At 44.0% G+C, this 24,188-nt stretch overlaps 1 protein-coding gene across 1 annotated transcript in view; it reads right to left on the reverse strand.

The window, feature by feature from the left end:
* The window catches only part of ZNF438 (zinc finger protein 438), a 137,321-nt gene extending 131,049 nt beyond the window's left edge, over positions 1-6,272 (reverse strand). The window contains exon 1 of the mRNA XM_012927909.2: positions 6,233-6,272. The gene's annotated coding sequence lies outside the window, so the exon portion shown is untranslated. The remainder of the gene's footprint in view (positions 1-6,232) is intronic.
* Positions 6,273-24,188: the final 17,916 nt, after the last annotated feature.

Here is a 24,188-nt window from a genome sequence, read left to right on the forward strand (position 1 = left end):
CTCTCAACTCAGAGCAGAATTTTAAAACCACACAATTACTAAGGAATTCAAACGGTGCTCAAATGATAGACTGGTGACTGCTTAGATGGATCAGGTTTATGTATGGTGAATCAATCCAGAAATTAAAAACATTACAGATTAACAAAGAACACCCAGAAAGGCAGCACAGTTCCACAGAAACAGCCTAAATACACTATGAGCTTAGATGCCTTAGCAGGCTGTTTACTATCTGTTAATCATTGGCCTTATAGGTAAAGTAGAATGGATAACTATCTCATTACAGCCACAGGTGAAAGGCAATGTGAAAAAGGGTTTTTTTAAAGATTCATTTATTTGAAAGGCAAAGGGACAGAGAAAGAAAGAAAGAAAGAAAGAAAGAAAGAAAGAAAGAAAGAAAGAAAGAAAGAAAGAAAGAAAGAAAGAAAGATAGAAGGAAGGAAGGAAGGAAGGAAGGAAGGAAGGAAGGAAGGAAGGAAAGAAGGAAGGAAGGAAGGAAGGAAGGAAGGAAGGAAGGAAGGAAAGAAAGAAAGAAAGAAAGAAAGAAAGAAAGAAAGAAAGAAAGAAAGAAAGAAAGAAAGAAAAGAAAAGAAAAGAAAAGAGAGAAAGAAAGAAAGAAAGAAAGAAAGAAAAGAAAGAAACCAATAGATAAAGAAGGAGGGAGAGGGGAAGAAGGAGAAAGAAAGTCAGTCAGTACATCTGTCCATTACCCAACTGATTCAATCCTCAAATGGCCACAAGAGCCAGGTGTGGCACAGGTTCAAGCCCAGGAAGCAGGAACTCCATCAGGGTCTCCCAAATCGGTGATGAGTACCTGTGTCTTTGGGCTATCCCCCACCACTTTGCCAGGCCCATGAACAGGAAGATGGGTTGGAAGCAAAGCAGTCAGGACTCTGAACTGGCACTTTGATGTTGGATGTGAATGCTACAAGCTGCATTTTAGCCCACCATACTATGCTGGTCCTATTACAGGACAGTTTAAACATACAAAGGACCATGTAACAATGACATAGATAATTCAGTATTTAACAAAAATCAAGGAAATTTATAGTGCAAACCTGTATATGCCAGAATTGTATCACTTCTAAAACTAACAATTATGATGGCTTGGGTTACTTTCTGTTGTCTGGAGGCTGTCTTGTGTAGAGGGGATGTTCAGTAATAGTTCCAGCATCAACCAACCAGAAGCCAGAAGCAAGGCCACAGTCGTGACAACACACAGTCATGACAGCCTAATGTCCATGGGGTGGATAGGACCTAATGTCCCCCCAAGTGGGTCAGAAGAGACAAGACTGTCCCAGGTTGTGATCTACTGGGCTAGATCCATACTATACTATTCTATAGTATTTAACTCACATTTTTTTTCTCCCTACATACTGGTGGCTTACGACAGAGCTTGAAAACAGAAGTTCTACAATGGGAACCAAAAAAAAAAAAAGGACACTCTCTGTAAGATGGTAAGAATTTAGGAAGAACTATAGCTATAGTAAATTATCCCTTCATCAACATGTTGTTTGTGTTTAATCCTTCCTAAGACTTATTATTGGGTTGTTCCACTGAAGTGACAATTTGGTTAACCTGTCACTAAAGCTTAGTCTACTCTTTGAAATTGCTAGCCACTAGTGTGTATAGGAAGCAAATAATAATAATAATAATAAGCCTAAGGTTTTTAATTTCTAAGCAACTAAATATGAAATGAATCAAACTTTATATGAATGAAGCACATTTGGACAGGCACAATGTAAAATAAACTTACACCCAGCTCCTACTACAATACACATTATTTGGAGGTAATGAGCAAAAATAAGAGTTAATAGCCAACAGTGGAATTTTAAGAATTATATTTAAATGCCTTGTAGGCACGTCACTGGGCTATCTTGCTTTTCATCAGACATATTTTCCACATATTTACATCAGTTTTAAAACTTGCTAGCAAAAATAAAAAATTTTTAAGTGATCTGTACTTTGTTCATTAACTACAATGTTATATTCATTATGGTCTTCAAATGGGACTATAATGCCCATCTGCTCCACCGGAAGTTCCTTCATACAATCAATCAGCCACTTGATCTTGGCTGAGACTGGGTAGGAAAAAAATCTCTGAGCCATTTAACACATACTCCTATTTTTTACTACCATACACGGGTATCTGAAGTTCTTAGAGGCATTAAACGTATGTGCATCATATAAAGACATATTAACCATCTCAAGTCCCTTAATTATGGAGAAGTTGCAACAGCAGAATTAAAATTATGTGTGCTATAGAATGAGATGGCACTTTTCTAAGTTGAAATGTGGGGAGGGTTCTGTTCAGAGGGATGAGGAACTTGGGCACACAAATCAACTCTCCCAATGAAAGCTTAAAAAGCAAAACAGAATATAACCTATATCAACTGTTCAGGAAAAAATTCTGAAGTGAACCATAAAATCTATAATGATAAATTTTATATAATCTTGGGCCCAGCGCAACAGCCTAGAGGTTAAAGTCCTCACCTTGAACATGCCAGGATCCCATATGGGCACCGGTTCTAATCCCGCTGGCCCCGTTTCTCATCCAGCTCCCTGCCTGTGTCCTGGGAATGCAGTCGAGTTCAGCCCAAAGCCTTGGGACCCTGCACCTGTGTGGGAGACCTGGAGGAAGCTCCTGGCTCCTGGCTTTGGATTGGCTCAGCTCCAGCTATTGCAGCCGCTTGGGGAGTGAACCATTGGATGGATTTTCCTCTCTGTCTTTCCTCCTTTCTATATATCCACCTTTCCAATAAAAAATAAATAAATCTTCAAAAATTTTTATATAATCTTTTAATAGCTCAAATTTGGAATACCCATGGTAACTAATAAAATAGTGATGACTGTGTTCAAATTATGCTGTACTCTGAAAGACAGAAATCAAATAGTTTATTCTGTGTGCTTTTCAAGTCTTTATGTTCTACAGTGTCCCAAACATAAGAGATGTAATCTCTAATTCTACTTATGCTATGAACTGCCAAATATTCCATGACCAAGAAGAAAATACTAAATGTTAAATGATCTGCAGAGACACTCAACTTCTTAAAAATCACAAAACTCCGGGGTGAGCCACTTACATTGGTGGAAACCTGTCCAACCACTGCACACAGCCCCTCCAGCACCTTCTATGATGTAAGCTGCAATGTTTCAAGCCAACTCTCGTATTTCACCAGTGAGCCCTGTCAAAACCGAGGTAATAGAACTGGAAAAACTCATCACTCCACAAGGAGAGTCAAATATGAGAATTTATATCATTTTGGTGAAAATGATAACAATGCCAAAGAAAACTCATGCAAATGTAGTAAAACATGCACAATCATAATTCCATTGTGGAAAAGACTGTTGGGGCGGGAGATTCATCCCACGATGGCCTAGGCACTCTGGTCCCTTTGCCCATGTCATGCCCTATCATCTCTCAAATCATGGGCCAGGGGCGGAGGAGGTACAACTGAACAGCACAAATTCATTAGCATCTATTTATGCATGCTGTCCACTCTAGCATTATTCCCACAGGTTTTTTTCCTCACATGCAGCACATCCAGGGAGAGAGCTATGTTTTATTCATCTTGGAACTTCCAAAACCTATCTGAATGCCCTGCACATACAGTCATCCCTAAGCTCTACTACATGGGAGGCATGAGACAGGGACGAGAGGCAACTCGCAGTGCAGAGACCAGAGGGAAAGATCTTACGTTGGTGGCCACATAAGGAAGATCAGTACGCATTGCTCCAGTAACTGAAAAGGCTTTTATGAGAAACAAAAGGCAGCTTTCTCAACACACAGATTTCTATCTCCAACCTGGGCCACTCTTCTGAGATTCCCATTCACACTCCTGTCTACCCAACATGTCCATTTAGAGGTAGCCTCGGAGTTGAAGTGTATGGACAATAAAGGCAGACCACTTCAGTGTCATTCCCAGCAACACCCCTCACAAGCTGGGGGACTCTAGGCAAACCATTTCCAACCTCTCTGTTTGTTTCCTCCTTTGGCAAATGGAGACCATCAAGGTTCCTGCCACATACCGTTATCATGAGGCAAACATGGATGAATGGATATAAAACTAACCTAAAACTCTGCCTGAAACTGTTTATGCCTACACAGTATTTCTCATCATGACTGGCATTAGTAATACCATCCTATCTTGAACAGGTTAGCTAAAACTTGTCCAAAACTGGATCCAGCATTTGGCTCACAATTCACATTCTCGGTATCCTTCCACCTCAGTGAACACCATCATTCCGGGGGGAGGGGGAGGGGGAGCTGTCCCTTTTTCTCAGCAAGTCCTATCAGTTTCACCTCCAAAAGCTTATCATGAACCCCACCTCTGGTGGTCATCTCTCCTACCCTGGGCCATCACCCGCCGCTTCACCTCCTTTTCACTCAGCACTCCACCCCAGGACTCTGCAGTGAATTCCCACATAACACAACTTAGACCCATCCCCATTCCTTCAGAGCCAGCTTTCATAAGAGTCACATCCTCCTCCACCCAAGCCTGCCAAGATGCCCCCTCTAGTTCATCTGGTCTCTGCTTGGACTGAATTCAACATCTCTTCCACTCTTCACCAGGGCAACCTGAAGCAAAGCCTGACTATGAAATATAAAGATAGGGATATTTATTTCACAAGGTTTGGGGAAAAAAAAAAACCCTCAAGTGTTCAAAAGAATGCCTTACACATGGCAGCCAATCCTGATCGGCTCCTATCAGAAAAAGCTTTTCCTGTATGTCTACTGTCTGCTGATCTTTAGGTTACTGCACCTGTCACTATGTGAAGCCATGCTGTTATGCATTTGCACACGGTGACCTGTCTCCCTACCTGTAACATGAGCCCCGCTAGGTTACAGGCTGTCTTCCCCATGGCTCTATTTCTAGTTCTGACTCAGAATATGACTCCTGAACACACATCTCATCTGGGACCCATACAACTCCCTCACTAATACCATCACATTTTATTTTCACCCTTGAGACCTAGCTCATCTGACCCTTGTAAAAGCCACAGTGGAATACAGCAACTCCTACTTCAGAGCTCAGCCAAAGGCACACAAAGCTAGTGCATGGAAGCCCCCTTCATGACTCCCCCTAGGATGACAGTGTATTCACCCTTGAACAAATGGACAGAAATGGGAGCTCTTAAGGCGCTTGTCTTAACACAGTCTCTTGCAGCATGCATAATGTTCTCCTGTTCACAGTTCCTGACAAGTGTGTGCCACAGCTGGGAAGAATTATCACAGAACATCTCATCGGTAACATACTAAGAGTAAGCCAAGGACATTTTACCAGCCAGGTGGCATGACCATGTCGCTGACACGGCCACAGTCCTAAGACCTGTGATGTGCATTTGTGCTGAGTAGAACATGCTGGTTTCAGGTGTGCCAACAGCTTTGTCTGCGAATCCCAGACAAGGTGAGGGGGTGGTAGGGTGGTGAGGGACCAGGACACTGTGAAAATGACCCAGGCATCAATCCACAGCTGCTCTAGCGTAGTCCATGGCAATCATCCAAGCTCAAGTCCATGACCAGACGGGAAGGGGAAGTGGAAGGCCCAACTAAACAGTGAAAAAGATCAAGACCCTCGGGCAGCCGGCCATAGACCTGCACGGCCCTAGCGACACAGGTTTCTTTATAAAGGGTCTCTGGCAAGTTGACAAGTTCTATGCCACTCTCAGTACGTCCCAGGTCCTGAGGTAACCAGGGATGAGTTCAGAGGTCACTCGACCTCCAGTAGGCGCAAAAAGGAAACTGAGGCAGCAGGAGGGTGTCGGGATGTCCAAGGCCCGCTATCTGGTCACCTGCTGGCTCCCAGACACAGGATCCCCCTATTCTCTGAAGGAACCCTTCCCAGGGAGTTAGCATATCCACCTACAAGGCCCCTGGGGGTAGTGGAAGGGGAAGAAAAACCACCTAAGGTCCTTAACCAAGTAAGGGCGGGGTCAGGGAGGACTTTGTACTTGAACTTCCCCCCCCTTGGCTGGCTCCCGAGCGGCCCTGCCACGCGGGGTGCGGCTGCCTTGTCTCCCCGCACCCCGCTACCTCCCGCCACCAGGAGGGCGCGCTCCGGCTCCGAGCGGGCGGGCGGGCACCTGCCTGTGCCCGCCACATCGGGCGGCCTTCCCCGTCCGTCCCCCGCTCGAAGTCCCCCACGGCCGTGGACACCGCCACCACCGCCACCGCCGCCACCACCACCACAGGGACTGCAGCGGCCCGGGAAGCTGGAGGAGCCTCACCACTTACAGTTGTCCCACAGCGCGAGCGTCACGGCGGGATGACGCCATGGGGCCTGCGTGCGGGCGGGGCGGCCGGATCCCCGCGGCCCCGCCCCCAGCGCCACTCCGCGCAGGCGCGTAGGGCTCCATGGGCCCAGATGGGGGTGCTTCGTGAACCGTACCCCAGAAGCGTCCCGTACCCACCTAATCCACCTCGGGAATTTAAAAGGGTAAGAAAGATATCACCCTGGGGACTGGAGTAGGACACCGAACTGGTGAAGTCGTTTTTCCACAGAAAAGGCCTGCCCCCTCCCCGCCCCCGGCACATATTCCTTCCAACTTCTCCACGCCTGGAGACCGCCATTTGCCTTCTGTCAGGTGTCTCCGGGCGCCTCAGGCAGCAGAGAAAGGCTTCCTCAGGAAGCCTCGCCCCGCCCCCAGTTCAACTCGGCCACGCCCACTTCCCCGTCTTGGCGGGACGGGGCACCGCCCACTTCCCTTCCCAGCCCTGCGAGGCCCCGCCCATGGCCCTGCCTGCCTGGACTCGGCCCCGCCCCTATGCTCCTCCCACTCCGGCCTGGGGTCCGCCCACTCCAGCCTGGGGCCCGCCCCCTGGGCTCCGCCCTTCCGCCTCCGTCCTGGCTGTGGCCCCAAGGTGTCCTGTTTGGCTCGGGAAGCCACTGCTCACGGTTACTTCCGGTGTGTGGGATTCTCGCACTGTTTGCTGCACACATTACGAAAATAGTGTGTGGTGCGGTAGTGGTCCCGGGCACATATGTTCAGCAAGTGCATTAAAATGAAAAAATGAGAATAACAGGACTTGGAAAACAAAAAGCAAATAAGCTCTAAGGAGGCAATAGCAAGGATCCCACGTAAAATCCTCACAGAACCAAGGATAAATAACTGAAGCAGGGTTTTTGCCAGACCACTGTCGCTAAAAAGATAAATTGGGAAACAATGGTCTGAGCTCGTTTTCATAGGAAAGGATGAAAGGAGCTGAGAGCTTCAGCTTTGAGATCTAAGTTGGTTAAAAATAAACTTCTTTCAAGGGAAAGTAATGCCTTTAGGGTTCTGATTGACATGGCATTTGTATGTTTTCATGCTTTAGTCATAACCATCCAGTGATTGTAAAGTTTGTGATGTTCACCAGGTTTTTGTGCTTGTGCAGCATATATTTGGAAAATTAGCACTTTTAGATAGACACTTTAAAAAACCAGTGATATTACAATTTTAAGAACCCTTTAAGTTAGTATTTTGTTGTTTATGCCTCTGTAAAGCATTTTATGACATAATTTCTCCAATCCGGATTTTTTTTTAATGTTTCATTTTAATTGGAAAGACAGATTTAGAAAAAGAAGGAAAGACACACAGAGAGAAATATTCCATTCACTGGTTCACTCCCCAAATGGCCATTGACCAGAACTGAGCTGAACTAAAGCTATGACTTATAAGCCTCCCCTGGGTCTCCCTCACAGAAGCAGGGTCCCAAGGACTTGGGTCATCTTGGATGCTTTCCCAGGCCACAAGCAGGGAGCTGGATAGGAAGTGTAACAGCTGGGATACAAACCAGTGACCCTATGAGATGCTGACATTTGCAAGGGGAGGATTAGCCAGTTGAGCTGTTACACCAACCCCTGGAATTTTTTTTTTTAAGATTTTTTTTTTAAAGATTTATTTATTTTTATTACAAAGTCAGATATACAGAGAGGAGAACAGAGAGGAAGATCTTCCATCCGATGATTCGTTCCCTAAGTGAGCCGCAACGGGCCGGTGCGCACCAATCCGAAGCCGGGAACCAGGAACCTCCTCCAGGTCTCCTACAAGGGTACAGGGTCCCAAAGCCTTGGGCCGTCCTCGACTGTTTTCCCAGGCCACAAGCAGGGAGCTGGATGGGAAGTGGAGCAGCCAGGATTAGAACCAGCACTGATATGGGATCCTGGGGCATTCAAGGCGAGGACTTTAGCCACTAGGCCATGCTGCTGGGCCCCATCCTACATATTCTACCCAAAATAGGTCCGGGTAGCCCCCGGGCCATATGGTCAGCAGATCCCAAACTCCAGCAGTGCCATGTCAGCTGTCATTTTGTACAGTGTGGCAAAGGCTATGGAGGGGCAACAATGAGCTATCCATGGGCTGAGGTGGGAACAAACTCATGTCCAGCTCAGTGTATTGCATTGGTCTCACAAGGAGAATAATATCAAATTTGACATCCTTTAGGTCAAAATGGATCCAGATTGCCCTCAGACCTAATGGCCAGCAGGTTCTGGAAAGATCAGTACCACCAATATATCGTTATTTAGGGCATCTGGCATCTCCCTAATCCTGGGAACTGCTCAAACCAGAAGTGGGAGAAAGGTTATACAGACAGCTGTGCAGCCACAACATGGGATCACAGGAGATGGAGAGTAGTGAGCCAGGAGCTGGGACTACGGAGACCAAGGTGGAAGCACAACACAAGAATCCAGGCCTAAAACTCACCGGAGGGAATGGCAGAAGTGATGACAAATCAAGGACTGGGTACAACCCACAATGAGTAAAATCGAATTGTAGACCTGTGGGTGATACCACTTAGAAACCTGCCCTAAGAAGAAGCTGCTAACCAGAAGTACAATGACCACGAGCAAAAGAAGAGACAGAGGCACAATGAATATTACTGAAGACTCCCCTGCAAAGGAGCAAAAGACCTAGCCAACATCAGAGTTAACTGAGGAATACATCAAGAAAACAGGGTATACAGAATACAGAAAACCCATTATAAAACTTCTTATCAACAGTGAGAATGTTGGGCCCGGCGGCATGGCCTGGCGGCTAAAGTCCTCTCCTTGAATGCCCCAGGATCCCATATGGGTGCCGGTTCTAGTCCCGGAGGGTCCACTTCCCATCCAGCTCCCTGCTTGTGGCCTGGGAAAACAGTCGAGGACGGCCCAAAGCCTTGGGACCCTGCACCTGCGTGGGAGACCCGGAGGAGGTTCCTGTCTCCTGACTTCAGATCGGCACAGCACTGGCGCTTGCAGTCACTTGGGGAGTGAATCATCGGACTGAAGATCTTCCTCTCTGTCTTTCCTCCTCTCTGTATATCTGACTTTGTAATAAAAATAAATAAATCTTAAAAAAAAAAGTTAAGCGGAGTAACAAGGGATGTGTGGATTTGTTCTCACAATGGAGCAGAGACGTGGGATTTTTGTGGGAGGAAGACCTGTGACAGAGTTTAAAGGGCTATGGCGGGCACTGTGTTATACACCTGTAGTCACACCATGTGCAAAGTGTCTTGTTTATCATATTATCACTTCTTTCCCCCATCCCAATGACTTAGCTCATTCTTCCCATCCTTTTTATTAAAAGGATTTATACAAATGACCACAGCAGCCATGGCTGGGCCATACCAAAGCTGGGAGTCAGGAACTCATCCTGGTCTCTCATGTAGATAGTAGGAACCCAAGCACTTGAATCATCTTATGATGCTTCTTGGGTACATTAGCAGGGAGCTGGCTGGGGAATGGAGTAGCTGGAACTGAAACACTGGGAAGGGCGCAAATGTCTCAAGCAAAGGCTTAATGTGCTACACCATAATACCTGCCCTTCTTTTCTTCTTTTTATTTTTTTTAAAGATTTATTTACTTTTATTGGAAAGACAGATATACAGAGAGGAGGAGAGACAGAGAGGAAGATCTCCAGTCCAATGATTCACTCCCCAAGTGACTGCAATGGCCGAAGATGAGCCGATCCGAAGTCAGGAGCCAAGAGCTTCTTCAGGGTCTCTCACATGGTCCCAAAGCTTTGGGCCATACTCAATTGCTTTCCTAGGCCACAAGCAAGGAGCTGGATGGGAAACAGGGCTGATGGGGTTAGAATCAGCACCCGTGTAGGATCCCAGCACGTTAAGAGTGAGGACTTCAGTCACTAGGACACTGTGCCAGGCCGCTCCCCTTCTTTCTGATTTTGTATAGCAGAACCTGCTCTAAGAAGCTTTGCCCAAGCTGCTCTTCTCTCTTTCCAGTTATAAGTGCTGCCACAGTAGGAGAGGGTGTTGATGAGGGACCCTACTTGAATCCTCAACTAAAGTAAATTTCGGGGGAGGCATCCCTGATGAGTAACTCAAACAGTGAATTCTTAGTCAAGGTGCTTAGTTACTTTTTAAAAATGGGGCTTTATATCAATAGCAATAATACTAAGAAAAGAAGTCCTTTAGGAGTAAATCCTTTTGGATGATAATGCAACATAGTCTGTGCTCATTCCTGCAAGTTCCATAACTTCAGCAGATATCAAAGGGGTCAAGCTAACAGGTATGCTAGATGGGTAAATTTTCTCTGGGAATTATGAGGCATTAGGGCAGGCCATCTGAAGACTTATTTGTATGAAATCTCATTGCGAAGGTAGCAATGAATTCTCTTAAACACAAGATGTTGGACAAAGGTTGCCCCAACAACAAGATGGGACAGAAGGGATGTGGAGACAAGGAACTTAGGTCATGGATCCTTAGGTTCCTGAAAAAGTACAGGCCAGGTACAAGCTTTGAGAATAAAGCTGTAGGAATGAAGGTGTCTTTGGGATTACATTGGGATTAGGGGACTAAGGAGGGAATGCAGAAAAAAGAAAAAGAAAGTGTCAAAAAGAGCTGCAGCTCCTCAAGGGAAAAGAAAAAACCTCCCATAGTACAATGGAGCAGAAAAACAAAATGTCCCAGGAACTGATCTTCAAGGCCTTCATGTATTCCAGTCTTCCTGGGAACCTGCTTCGACCATCTTGAGAAGACTCATTTTTCAAGTCCAGATCCAAAATACTGCTCAACACTGAACTTCACAGCAACTCTGTGTGGACAGTTACTAACACTACCTTAGGTCATAGATGAGAGAGAGCGCATACACTTGAGCTATTTGCCCCACCTGGGTCACACACATGGACTGAACTCCCCAAGTGGCCACAATGGCCAGAGCTGAGCTGATCCAAAGCTAGGAGCTTCTTCTGGGTCTCCCATGAGGGTTCAGGGTCCCAAGGCTTTTGGCCATCCTCGACTGCTTTCCCAGGCCACCAAGCAGGGAGTGGATGGGAAGTGGAGCTGCCGGGATTAGTACCGGTGCCCATATGGGATCCTGGAGTGTGCAAGGAGAGGACTTTAGTTGCTAGGCTACCGTGCCAGGCCCAAAAGTAAATGTTTAAAAGCTAATTTTACAAATCCTGGTCTAATTTTATTGAAATTTTAGATTAGAAATGGCACCCTGCTTTCAGAAGTGTTTGGTTTGTTCCAAGTTACAGTTTTTGCTTGTTTGTTTGTTTTCTTTGGAAGGCACAGGGAGACAGGACAGAATGAAAAAAATCTTCTATGTGCTGATTTACTCCCAAAATATCCCAAACAGTCAGGACTGGGCCAAGCCAAAACTAAATGCCAGTACCTGCATCCAGGTCTCCCATATGGGTGGTGAAGAGCTGAGAACTTGGGACAATACCTGCTGCCTCCCAGGATGCACATCCACAGGAGCAGAGCTGGGACTTGAACCAGGCACTCAGATATGGAATGCAGGGGCTCCGCGTGGGGACTTGACTGCTAGGCCAGATATCTGTCTCTTTGCCGTGTGTGTGTCTGTGTGTGTGTGATTTGATTTCAAATTGACTATTCTTCAAATTGAAGAATACATGAAACAGCTAATTTTCTTGTTCAAGAACCGAAGGTTCTGAGAAAATTCACTGTGGCATTCATCATTGCATCAAGGCTGCCCAATTTGGGGACACAGTTGTTCCTCATGTTTCTGTAACCCAATCTGGGTGTCACCAAGCTTGCCTACCTACCTCTGAAGACACTTGGACTTATGATAGTTTTTTTTTTTAAGATTCATTTATTTATTTGAAAGGCAGAGTCACAAAGAGAGGAAGAGAGAAAACAGGAGAATTGTCCATCTGCTGGTTCATTCCCAAGTAGCTGCAATGGCCAGGCTGTGCCAGGCCAAAGCTTGGAACCCAGAGCTTCTTCCAGATATCCAGGGTAGGTGCAGGGGTCCAAGCATTTGTGCCATCTGTTGCTACTTTCCCAGTCTCATCAACAGGGAGCTAGATCAGCAGTGGAGCAACCAGGACTGGAGCCTGTATGTATGTGGAATACTGGTATCACAGGCAGAGGCTTAGCATGCTGTGCAAAAGATGCTGATGCCCCCACTCAAGATTTCAATAATTTTACACAATAAAGTGTCTGTCACATGCACTAACATGTTTTTACAAGGCATAGGTTCCCAATATCTGCATTATCATTGATTGCTGTTAAATCTAGAACAAGGGTTTTCAAGTAAGAGTTACCTGACACACTTGAAGCAAAAAAGAAAACAACAACAACAAAAACTGTTAGGTGATTTGGCTGGCCTAGTATACTTCAGGAACCACTGCATTGGTGAAGGAGGAACTGACAGTGGGTAAAGGTGGGCTGACAAGGAGTGTTCACACACACTATGCGTTTTGCCACTGGTTCCTCGGGAGTGTGTGTGCCCAGGGAAGCAGGGATCCCAGGCCATTCTGCTGTTGAGTCAGACTGAGAGATATGAGGCTTCACATCTGTGAATGAACTCCACAGGCCTATGGGCAGGGCCAACCAAGAGTGGCTGCAGATGGGTGCTGGAGATCACTGACTTTGCCTCATTGTTTCTGGGTGTAGGTAGAATCCCAAGGGAGGGAATGGGAAACAGAAAAGAAAGACATACATTACTTCATCAGAGGATCATGTGCTGAGAAACACGTTGCTGGGTGGTTTTATCATTGTGTGAATATCAAGTGTACATCCACAAACCTAAGTGACAATAGCTGCAACACACCAAAAACTCCATGGTACATGCAATCGTGCAGGTGAGATTGGTTGACCAGGTGTCCTCAGACAGTGCCTTTTATACCTTTTCAACATAAGCAAGTCGATATCATGGAACAAAAGGTCTCTGTGGCAAAAACAGTTATACGGGGGAATTACTTATTTGAACATTATTTTTGTCTGCAAATTCCCAATCTACATGGGTCTCAGTGTTTGGGTCGATCTCCCTCAGCTCCATGTTGTGTGATGGTGTGAGAAGGAAGGGTCTTGGAGTGATGATCAAATCAGGAGGCTGGCGTCTTCATGGATGGGATTGATGGTCTTTGTTGTCCAAGAGGCCCCAGAGAGCTGCTTTGCCTCTGCAGGAGAGCATCATCTATTAGCCCAGAAAGCAGGTCCCCATCAGACACTGACCCTGTTGATGCTTTAGCCTCAGATCTTCCAGTCCCCAGAACTATGAGGAGTTGGTGCCTGCTGTTGACGTGTCCCTGAATGCTTTTGTTTGAGCAGTCTCATGACTTGCACTGTTGTACTGATTGTTGGACTGTAACTACAAAGAAAGGGAGGATACACGTTGGTCATTCAATAGCATGTTGCTTAACTTCATGTTGTTGTAAATTTTCTGTTTTTCTCTCTGCTGTTGATTTTGTTTTATGGCTTTTCATTCAAGGGGAGGTATAGTAAATGTGTAGTAGAGACTATCACATATGAATGTGAAAATACAGTGCAGTGTGCATCTCTACTTCCAAATCAAAGATAGATTTACAATGAAACTGTTGAATGTATCTTGACAATAGGATCCTGGACTTTCCTCCATTGTCCATGCCAGCAATATCAGGATACACTTAAATAGCAAAATGATGGACTTATGACTGCTTGTGAAGGACTATACATGGGGGATGACATGGGGAAAATTAGTATGAGGGTGCAGAGATTTGCGGAGGGGAAGAGAAATCCTGGAGCCTATGGAACTGTATATGGAATGATAAAATAAACAAACAAAAATTTAAAAAATAATAAGACAAAAAAAAAAAACAGAAAAAAGAAAGGGCGATAATGTCAACTGAAACAGTCAGGGAGATTCTCACCCAGAGAGATATTTGTACTTCTGACTCCTGGTGGGGCTTTGCGAAAGGATGACAAGGGAGAATGAGATGTTGTTGTGAGATTGACAGTTGAGAAAAATGTCATTCTCATTGCTGGACATTTTTCATGCTGTCAGGAGCTTCTTGTTTCAAGAAGTAAAACACTTTTTCACCTTATGATATTGATGTCTTCTTTACCTATCTAAGTGAGCATTTACTACATTTTCCTCCCAGACACACACACACACACACACACATACACACACACACTCCACGATCATGTTTACCCTAAGCTACTTGGGGTTTTCTGCTATAAATTACTTTTTCTGGCTCTGCATCTTTTAAAAAAATATTCCTTATTTTAAAAATACTGTTACTATATCAAGAACAGATTTCATGTATTTCATAGATAGGATTCTATCATAAGCATACCTCCCTCCCTCAACCTCCGCCTTTCTTCATTCCCTTCTTTTTTCCCCTTTAATTTTTGCAACAACATACTTTTGATTTACTTTATGAGCAACAGGTGTACCACCAACACTAATGTTCAAGTAAAATGTAGAGAGAGCACTGTTCTGCAGGAATATGAACAAGGACTATAAATAATATATAATTCATAGCACATCAGTGCCATTTTTACACATTTTTTAGTGTTTTACCACATATCAGAGAAAATATGATGTTTATATTTTGGGGACTGGCTTCTTTCACTAAGCAGCATTTATTTATTATTGGCATTTAAAAATATTATCTTTGTCAAAAAAAGTGACCAATTCCTTAAAATGGACTTGGTGATGGACCTATTGGTTGCTGAAATGCTAATTCATTACAGTGTCTCATTCCTAGATTTCATTTGAAACAAAACAGGGCCACTTATGAAAATTATAGAGCCTAGTATGCTGTCAGGACTCATTTAATAAAATAATAACTGAAGTTCATACCAAAGAACTTTTCCTAAGAAAGCAAAACTGAAGGAAATAAACCCCAGTAGCCATTATTGGGCCTCTCATTTATTTTTGTGTTTCACTTTTTAAAAGAGAGTGCTTTACACACAGTAAAATGCACAGATGATAAATGTGCAATTAGATATCCATATAATTATGGTATAATGATAATGTAGATTATAGAATATTACAAAAAGTTTCTCCCAGCTTTTGTAATCTTTGATGTTTTGACCATCATTGACACATATTCACATAACCCTGCCTCCTTTTGCATCTGGTATCACCTCATGTAACAGAATATCTTGGCAGTCATGTTAAGTGCAGTAACTAAAATACTGCATTGCTGAGTAATACGCAATGGGATGGCTCTGTCAGAATGTATTTATCTGTTCACCTTTGGCAAACACTTGAGTTGTTGTCACTTTTTTGTCAGTTATAGCCTATAGTGAACTCTGGGGGTACATCTTTATGTTTTCATAGCTCTTGGGTACCTGTCTTGGAGTGGGGATGGGTTTCACAGTGCATCCTTTGCTTTGTGAGAAGCCACACAGTGACCAAGTTTGTGTACAAATTTTTGCCAAGTTGCTGTACACGTTTGCATTCTCATCAGTAAAACAGGACAGCTGTAGTTCCTCCACATCCTCATCAACACTGGGCGTTGTGGCCTTTTCAGCCCTCCTTATTGTAAATTCCCTGATGGCCTCAGGAAACTTGGGCTAACCTCAGGTCACAAACATTTCTCCCCCAATTTCTTTTAGGAATGAGAGAACTTTTGCTTTTGTATTTCAGGCTGTGATCCATTTCATGTTAAGTTTTGGTGTAACATGAGATAAGGTTTTTTTTAATGGCAGCAACTTAGGAAAAGACTTTGTTTTGTCTGTAATTGTGAAGACTCTTCCCCCATTGGCTTCTTATGTAACTGTTCTGCTCTCTGATGCCATCAATTCCCTCACAATCCCACCTGATCGGTCCCTAACTGATCTTTGCTTAACACTAGTTTTCTCACAATAGTCCACTGTAGCCTAAAAATGAAGCCAACAAAATTTTAAAACCACAAAACCTGCCTGATGGATTCTTCTTTCTTTTATTTTAGATGATTTTACATAGTTGACCAGGATGGGAAGGATCAAGGGTTAGGGAAAAGTGAGTGTGATCACTGTTTTCAAATTTTTATCTCTCCTTCCTGTTTCTGGGGGGAGGTGGGGACAAGAGGAGAAGTCACTCCCAGCCTCACAATTGCCCCAAATCCTGGGGATGGGGAATAATCACCTGTAGGGAGTGGAGGGGTATTTGCTTCTGATTAGATCTGGGACGCCTCATCCAAGCAAACAGCAAGCATGTGGGCGAGACACTGTGGGGATGAACAAACCACAGAAGACCCAGGCTTCTTCATCTGAGGGAGGATATATTCCAGCTTGGAGAAGGCTCATGTCTTTTCATTCGGAGGCCCCATCACGACAGTTCCACAGAGTTCTGCATCCTGACAAAGAATTTCCCCAAGCTCCTTTATCAGGTCTCCTTCCAATGGCAGATGTTGCACACACTGGTGGGTCATTAGCCAAGGTTGACTTTTGGGTGATAGATTCTGGGGTGTGCTGCTCAGGTCTGTTTCCTGGAGCCAATTGCCAAATGCAGCTTCTGGATTTGTACTGGTGATTCATAGTTGTGTTCTCCATGAATTGCCTTCACTTGCAGGAATCCACTTATCCAGGACTGCCCATTTTGTTGGGAGACAGCTCAGGTCCAGGGATTTCCCAGTGTAGGTAAAAGAAGTCCTGGCTTCCAGTTCTAGAACATTCAGCATCACCAGTTATAGCCTCTGATACACTGACACTGAGCCCAGTTTGCCCTCGTCCTGGCCTGTTTCCCTTTGCTTCCTCATTCACGTTTCCCCGCCACCCCCCCACCCCGCCAAGTCATACTGCATAGGACTTGCCACAGGCATATCTCAGAACCTCAGAGACTTTTCTTTTTCATAATCTTAAAGCAGATTATGTCATTTCTCTGCCTAAACCTTCTTGCCAGCAGACCAGAGTATTAACACCTTAATGTGACATAGGAAATCTGCCTCCCATCCATCCCTCCTCTGCCTCCTCTGCCAGTACCAAGACTAAGTCCTTCAGACAAACTCAATTATAGATATCTGCCAAGCTCTCTACACACATTTCTCTAGAGGAGGTCTTCTTTCCCCCACTTTCTGCTCATCTTTTCATACTTTCTTACAGTTTGGAAACAGACATCACATTCTCTGCTATGTCTTCTCATTAGCCCCTGCTCCCAGCTCCATGCAAGTCTTCAGGAGGAGAATTTAGCATCTAGCATTTAACATTGAAACTTACTTTGTTGTTAAGTGACCCTTCTACCGATCATGAAGCCCATAGGCAGAGATCATGTGCTGGGCCCTGTGACGTTTTCATTGCATTGGAGCTTCTCAATTCATTTCCAAAGAACAGAAGAGTGGATACCATTATAAGCTGGGCACTGGCCAAAGTGTTCAGCTTTTAGAAATGTATTCCCCTACTTGGTTCCCACTGTTCAATGTCTGGACTATTTTTTTTACCGTCTGGAATACAATCTGTCCTTTGCAAAAAGTCATTTTGATTTCTGCACTGCAGGAGGACCAACAAAAAAATCAGGCATACACTTTGAGATAAAACAAATCCCCATCTTGAAAATTAGGCTCTGTTCATGAAAGAGACAGGGAGAGCTAGCAATGGAAACACAAATGATGTCAGAAAGAGAGAGAGAGAGAGACCATTCAATTGGGATGTCTGGCAAGAGACTGGAAATGTTCTTCCCACTCCCAAGAGGCTTATTTTTTAAAAAATCTTTTTCGCACTATAAAATGTCAAATTAAACTGCAAAGTTAATTCTCATCACTACAAGGAATTCTAAATGTGTTAATTAAAGATTACTGGGCGTTGTAATTTTGTTCATAGGAATGAAACTTTTCAATGATTCAGCAATTATTTTTTCTCTCTTCTACACAATAACAGAATATTGCTAGTTAGAGACTCAGGTGAGTAGGAGCAGCACTTCTTGGTATATTTGTCTTTTTGAATTATGATACTAGCATTTCCCCTGAGAAAGTATGTTCTTTGCTTTCTTCAAAGATGAAGTCCTGCACAGGATGAGATCTTATCATGCAGGAAACCATGAGTTCACTGTGGAGGAGAATGGTTTGGCTCCTTCTTGGTGGAACATGAAGTACCTTTTACATTCTTTACTGTCTCAGTGATTTATTTTATGCATGAAGGTAATCTGTAGCATTTCTGAGAGCAGATGAATCTGTCTTTACAGAAATGGAACAGTTGTTCTGAAGGAACACATAAGAGAAACAAAAGCAGTGATATTCATTTTTGGTAAGAAAACAATGCTAAAAGAAGTTAAAATGGAAGAAATATTGTATCTTTGTAAATCCAGGGATTTAGTATTGCATCAAAATTCATATATAGACAGAAAAGAATTCCTTGAAAAAGTTGGAATTGCTGCCTTCTTTAGGCATAATTATTGAGAAGATTGCAAATTCCAAGTTGTGAAAACACAATCTGAAAACAAAACCATAATCCAACTTGAAGTTACAAGATAGAATATTTCTTTTTTTGGGCCCAGCATGATGGCCTAATGGCTACAGACCTTGCCTTACACATGCCAGGATCCCATTTGAGTGCCGGTTCTAATCCCGGCAGCCCTGCTTCCCATCCAACTCCCTTCTTGTAGCCTGGGAAAACAGTGGAGGATGGCCCAAAACCTTAGGACCCTGCACCCGCGTGGGAGACCCATAGAAGAGCTCATGGCTCCTGGCTTTGGAGCAGCTCAGCCCCGACCATTGCGATCACTTGGAGAGGGAGTCATTGCATGGATGATCTTCCTCTCTGTCTCTCCTCCTCTCTCTTTATATCTGACTTTCCAATAAAAATAAATAAATCTCTAAAAAGTAGAATGTTTCTTCTTCCAAATTTTCTTTGCCTCTTAGATTTAGTTTGCACCATCCTACTATTTTCTCTCTGCAAACGTAACACTGTAATTCAAAGATGACGCTAAAAGATACAACCTCCATAGTGTGGAAACGACATGAGAGTTTGAGCAGAACTAAACGTTTTTGCTTTAGCTAGTACTAACAATTGGTTGATATTTTAATTCACTCGTGAGTTTTATTAATAACATGGAAGCTTTAGCTCTGCCAATGTGGACAGAGCAAACACGTGCATAGAAGCACATGGTCCCCTTGTCAGCTTGATAGACAGAGATGATTATTGGCAATAGTGTAGTACAGGAATCCTGAAAGTCTGGGGTGAAGAGTTAGTCCCTGCCAATGGGTAGCAGCTGTTTTAAATTTAAGAGGACAGGAATGAGTTAGCGACATTTTGTAAGAAGTAAATGAGCCCTCAGCACGCCCCAGTTTCTGGTAAACTCAGAAAATGATAAATGTTCTTGAGCCAGAAAGCAAGATAGGAAACATACCTGTAAAATCTGATTTTCAAAACAGTAAAGAGGTTGGGGAACTGAGACAATTGTGGAAGTTGCCCCATTATTCTTACTGTATTTTCACACACAAGTGCGCGCACACACATCTTTTCCATTCAGGACCACTTCCAGAGTCAGCAATTCTCATAAAATCTAAGATTTTTATTTAAAAAAACCCTCTAGAACTTTAAAGTGTCAATTTCTATCTTAAAACCAGAAAGGTATCCTAAGTAATTTCCCATGAATATTAAATCAATTTTTTTTCTTCCTTTGGGTTACACTTGTTTTTTGGCAAAGACAGTATCAACCTTTTTTTAATATTTGTTTTTAATCGAAACACAGATTTCACAGAGAGAGAAGGAGAGATTGAAAGAGAAAGATCTGTCCACTGGTTCACTCCCCAAATGGCTGCAAAGGCCAGAGATGAGCCAATCTGAAGCCAGGAGACAGGAGCTTCATCTGGGTCTCCTCCTTAGGTACAGGGTATATAGGTACATAGCTACATGGGTGCAGGGTCCCAAAGCTTGGGCCGTCCTCGACTGCTTTCCCAGGCCACAAGCAGGGAGCCAGATGGGAGGTGGAGCAGCCAGGACACAAACAGGATGCTGGCATTTGCAATGGGAGGATTAGCCAATTGAGCCATCGCCATCAGGCCCTCAACTTCTTAATAAACTGAATTCGAAAGAAAAGAAGGTTTCCCCAAGTTGTCATTTTTAATTCTCTGAAATAGATCCTTGTATCTGCTGCTGCATGTCTACATATATGTATTTCTTATATCCTGTCATTAAGCCATCATCCAAGAATATTTGTGTGAGAAGCATTTATATGTAGAAATAAAGACTAAGATATGAGCTAATAACATATATAAACTCAGTATAATCAAACTGCAATTCTGTGCTCCCCCATTTCCTTCTAAAATTGCATGATTATGATCAAAATAGTGTGATTTTATAAACTTTGTACAGATTTTTGCCATTAGCAGGAGTTACACACGTCACGTACATACATGTGTGCACACGTGCAGGTAGAGATCTATACCTGAACTCACATAGGCTAAATAAATGGAAATGAACTGGCAGGATGTATATTCAGTCACTTTAAACTGTCTAATATGGTATAATGTTTCTCAATAAATACCACTGAACCGACCTGAAACTGTTTTGCATGCACACACACACATATATAAAATCATTACTTACAATAGAAATTAGAGCTACCAACCCTGGGGTAGTATTGAAGGTTTAAAAATAATAAAGTAATTCCTATTATCACACTTTACATTGCTACTCCAAACATCCCACGAGGATGTGAGAAAAAGATTTTTGATAGTTGTGATCATAAATGCCTAACCATTGCTTCGCCAACCACATACAATAAGACCACACACAGTGTACGTGTTGGGCCTGGTGGTTAAGATGCTCATTAAGACTCCTGAGTCCCGCATTGGAGCACCTGGGTTCCACCCCTGGTTCCAGCTTCCGAGACCAACTTCCTAACTGGGCATACCCTGGGAAGCAATAGGGGTAGTTCATGTATCATTCATGTGGGAGACCTGGCTTGAGTTCATGGCTTCTGGCTTGGACCTGGCCCAGTCCTGGCTATTGAGGCAATGTGGGGAATGAAGTAGTGGAAGGAAGATCTCTGTCTCACATGCTCTGTTCTCTCTTTGTGAAATACACACACACACACACACACTCACAAACAAGCAAAATGTCTTGTGCTTATAAAGGTAAGCACAGAGACTAACAGCTGTTTTGAAAGGAGGGATGAAGGATTTGAGCAAAACTAAGTCATGGGGGAGTAGCTGAGGACGCCTTAGCTGGAGACTTCAAGGGTGGCATGACAAGCTTTGATCTCCAGTGCAAATTTGGGATTGGCAGGAGCAATGCCTAAGAAGCCCCAAACCCTGGAAAAAATTTCTGCTTCAATAAAAAAGCATTCTCCTGACAGTAGTTTCATGAGTTAAGCTCTGTGATGCAGATCTCCCACTAATTTGTCTGTAATTTTTTGGAAAAGGAAATAACACTATATAATCTCCATCACAAAACCCGAGACAGTAACTGTTTCAGTGTACCAAAGTGAATATTCCTGTTAACTAAGTGGGGAATTCTAAAGCTCCATACAGAGGCATTTAAGGAGACAGAATCTTTAAAGAAGTCAGAGTTTTTAAATGAACACACAGGCTTACAGAATTCAGTTTGGTCGGAGAAGGAGCTGTTGTCATGTGCTCTTGTTACTTGCAAATATTTTTCGTGTGTGAATTTAGAAGCTCCTGTGACAGAATCAATGCTGTTTTCAAAAAGCAGGCTTGTTGGATTCAGCGTTGTGGCACGGTGGATTAAGCTACAACTTGTGACATGGGCACCCTGTATTGGATGCCAGTTCCAGTCCCAGCTGTTCCACTTCCCATTCAGCTTTCTGGAAATGCATCTGGGAAGGCAGTGGGGGATGCCCCAAGTGCCTGGGCTCCTCCCACTCATGTGGGAGACCTGGATAGAGCTCCAGGCTGGCGCTCTTACTCTCTCCTTCTCTTTTTCACCCAACCCTTCTATACACAAACACACACAGAGACATACATACACATTCATTTGAATTTATTGAATTTGAATATACACACATATATTTATTTGAAGGCAGGACAATATGCACATATATATATAAATACACAAATAAGTCTTTTTTTTTTTAGGTGCTTATTCATTCAACACTTGCCAGTCACTTGCTGTGAACAAGATATGGCTGAGTAAGGGAAAGCCATCAGTAAAACATGAGCTTTAGTGATTTTTTCAAGACAGGCGTTGTGGCACAACAGGATAAGCCCCCACTTGGAGCATACTCATCCCACATCAGAATGCCTGTTGAAGCCCGAGTACTTCTGCTTCTCATCTAATTTCCTGCTAATGCACCATGGGAGGAAGCATGTTGGCTCAAGTGCTTGGGCCCCTGCTACCTAAGTGGGAGTCCCAGCTGGAGTTCTGGCTTCCTAGCTTCCACATGGCCCTTTGTGGGCCTTTGGAGAGTGAACAGAGAACATTCAATAAAAGAATAATTGTCATGCCACAGCCCAGAGAACTTGGGATCCCAGTGATGGAATTGACAGAGAGCAGCTATACCTTGTGACTGGTGGGCTGGAGAGAAGAGGGGAAGGCTGCACATCCTAATATTGTGAAGCTGTGGGAGGACTCTCTTGGAAATGCAGTACAGAACCCTGGATAGGGAGGAGGAATGCAATGAGGCACATGGCATCATGGGAGAGGTGACACTCAGAATGGAAAGCTCACAGGAAACACCTAACCCCCACCCCCAGACACAGACAGCGAGGAATAGCCCTGTCTCCCATCAGCAGAGGGTACCGATCAGCCAAGGCATCAGGCAAAACTGTCGCTGGCGGATCTCCAGCCCAGGCACCACAAGCAGAATACCAGAAGGTCTGCTACATAGCTGATATTTTTAAAAAATATTATTATTACTTGAAATCACTTTGGGAGATGTAGTAGAATGCTCAGGGTAAAATGGAATTAAAAATAACATATAAAGGGTGGGATCAAGAGGCCATTCACTTTATTTGTAGAAAATATCACTATTTTTGACATTTGTTTTTATTTGAAAGATGCAGTTACAGAGAGGGAAAGAGAAAGAGAATCTTTCAATCATTGGTTCACTCTCCAAATGGCCACAACAGCTAGAGCTGAGCTGATCCGAAGTTTGGAACTAGGAGCTTCCTCCAGGTCTTCCACATGGGCTCATGGGCCCGAGGATTTAGACCAGCCCCCATTACCTTCCCAGGCCACAAGCAGGGAGCTGAATTGGAAGTGGGGTCTCTGGGACTTCAACTGGTACCCATTTGGGGTGCTGGTACTACAGGCACAGGCTTGGCTTGCTACAACATGGCATCATCCCCAAATAGCATTACTTTTATAAAGGCTTATTTGTTTAATTGAAAGGCATAGTGAAAGATAGAGTAATATCTTTCATTTCTAGTTCACTCTCCAAATAGTTGTAATAGCTAGGGCAGGGTAAGGCAGGAGCCAGGAACCTAGAACTCTTATCTGGGTCTCCCATGTGGTTGAAGGAGCCCAGGCACTTGGACCATCCTTCGCTGCTTTCCCAGGTGCTTTAGTGGGAAGCTGGATAAAAAGTGGAGCAGCCAGGACTGGAACTATTACTCGTATGGGATGCCAACATAGCAGGCAATTACTTCTGTTGCACCCTCAGTGAGTGTTCTTTGTGACAGCTGCAACTTCATTGCTCAAGAAAACAATTTTGATATCACAGAGGCTTGGAACAGCCAGTGGTGTGACCTGAGGCCTGAGGTTCAGCACGGGAGATGCTCCCCCATGGGTTTCTGCTGTTCTTACCTGTCTTGTTGGTCAGTCCAAACCTACAAGAGCCTGCTCCTTTCCCACTGAGCCTGCGCTCTGGGCTGTGATTCAAGGCAATCACTTAGTGAGAGCAAGTGATTTCTACTGCAGGGCCAAACAGCAGGCTTGCTCACTGCTTCCAATGAGATGACAGGATTTCAAGCTCAGGGCTTCTTTTCTGTAATGCAACATATTTAGATCAGCACCCACCTAGGTCCCTTCACAACAGCAGGCACTGACAAACACACCAGCATTCTGGCTGCTGCTTTGGCTGTAATGAAATCTTTGGTATCTGATCCAAGTGTCTTCTGTCAACATCCACAAAACTGGCAAGTTAATAAGA

This window comes from Ochotona princeps, chromosome 10 (assembly GCF_030435755.1).
Source record: "Ochotona princeps isolate mOchPri1 chromosome 10, mOchPri1.hap1, whole genome shotgun sequence".
NCBI classification, from domain to species: domain Eukaryota; kingdom Metazoa; phylum Chordata; class Mammalia; order Lagomorpha; family Ochotonidae; genus Ochotona; species Ochotona princeps.